General features: G+C 56.5%; 1 protein-coding gene across 1 annotated transcript in view; it reads left to right on the forward strand.

Annotated features, from left to right (window-relative positions):
* LOC103601376 (CUGBP Elav-like family member 5) overlaps positions 1 to 1,892 on the forward strand; it is a 39,643-nt gene that overhangs the window by 962 nt on the left and 36,789 nt on the right. The gene's annotated exons all lie outside the window — the stretch shown is intronic.

Consider the following 1,892-nt stretch of genomic DNA (forward strand, 5'->3'; position numbering starts at 1 on the left):
TTGTCTGGGGGTGGGGAAGGGAATGAAGGGGGTGCTCTCAGCCTGGGGCGGAGCCCTTCCTCGGATCATCTGTGAAGCCCACGTGCCTCTGGACCCAGAATGAGGTATAAGGAGCAGAGGAACAGAAATCATCATCTCAGTGAGCATTTATTGAGCACCTACTGAGTGATGTGCTTTATATTTTGTGCCAGAGTGGTTGTGTGTGATTGCACGTTATACACTGTGCAAGGGCCCCTGGCCCAGCATTGCTGGGTTGAGATCTGGAGGGTGAGGAAGCATTAGCTGGCAGTGGGCACAGCTCGTGCAAAGGCCCTGAGGCAGGACCAAGCCTGGCGTGTGGGAGGAACAGCGAGGGGGCCTGTGTGGCTGCAGCAGAGCGAGGGAGGGGGACAGAGGGAGGAAGGGAGGGCAGGGAGGGGAGGGGGTAGATTGTGCAGGGCCTTGTGGGTCACATGAAGGAGCCCAGGCCCTGCCCACTTCTCACCATAAGAAGGAAAAGGATTTCCTTTTCCCTTGTCCTTATGGAGCAAATAGATCCACAGCCCCACCTCGATGCAGGGGCTGCTTGGGCAGTAATTCTGTCCACAGAGAAGTCTGGCCTGGTGCTCTCTGGTGAGGTATCTGGCCCCAGTAAAGGACGAGTGGTCCCCCTGAGCCATCCAGTCCAGGTCCCCAGGCAGCACCTCTTGATGGAGATTGAAGGAACCACAGTGGGCTGGGGCGCCCCGCCTCGTGAGCTCTGGGGCTGGGGGTGGGGGCTTGCCCTTCCCTCTGGAATTTTTGGTAACTCTTCAGCATCAAGGCACTCAGGGCCATCTGCAGCCATCAATGCTCCCCTGACAGTGGGAAATCTGCTGGGGCGCACCTGCTGGGGACATGAGGTCACGGCATGAGTTTGACTCGACTTTCTACAGGTACCAAAATGTCCTGAGTGGGTGGCCTTAGCCTCATCTTGAAGAACTAAGGGTCCCTCTTTTGGGTGTGACATGATGCAGGGAAGAGTGTGTGTGCTCTGGTGGCCACATGAGTGGGCTGCTTTCCCAGCTGTGTGTCATCCTTGCTGTGTGACAGTGAGCCAGTGACTTAACCTCTGGTCTGGTGAAATGGAGGAACAGACCAGTTTGACCTTGGTGTTATGAGGCCGTGCTCTAACCAACAGAGCTAGCTGGCCAGCCCCAGACCAGTTTGATATTGGACTTGTCTGAGGCCAGGCAGCCAGCAAGCCGCAGAGTGCAGATCTGGACCTTCGAGGTCTGACTCCAGACCCCACGCTAGTGATCAGCCCCCTGTGCTGTTGCCAAGTTCCTCTGAGCCTAACGGACCATGGCGTGTGTGTGGAATTAGGTCCTGGTAGAGGCTCTGACCCTTCTGTCCGGAGAAATCCGTACATACGTGGAGATTTACCAACATCTCCAGGAGTCTCCCCAGCTAAGTGTCTCTCCCCCATTCCCCTGTCTCCATTTCCCTGATGGGGCAACTAGACCCAAAGCCAGTCTCCCTTTCCACTGACTGAGGGCTTGGGGGCCTGGAAATGAGTTCCCTCTATGTTGGGGCCCCAGCTGGGTTCTGAGCTCTGTTGGTAGGCGGGAGGGAAGATGGAAGAGGGTGGAAGAATTGAGAGCCACCAAGCCTTCCTTCCTGGGCCTCCTCTCTGCTCACCCAGCCCTTCTTGCCAGGCTGGTCTCCCGGTCTGAGGCCTCTTCAGGATGGAAAGATGTCCCATTCACCAGCGGCTCCTTCTCTGTGTCAGTCTTGAGGGTCCCCCGTCCTTCTCTCGCTAACTACTCTCTCTGGGCCAGTGCTTTCATCCATCCATCAATAGGTACTTATTATCCATCCATCCACCCATCCATCCATCCATCCATCCATCCACCCACCCATCCATCCATCCA

Source organism: Galeopterus variegatus, unplaced genomic scaffold, assembly GCF_000696425.1.
Source record: "Galeopterus variegatus unplaced genomic scaffold, G_variegatus-3.0.2 Scaffold3708, whole genome shotgun sequence".
Taxonomy (NCBI): Eukaryota; Metazoa; Chordata; class Mammalia; order Dermoptera; family Cynocephalidae; genus Galeopterus; species Galeopterus variegatus.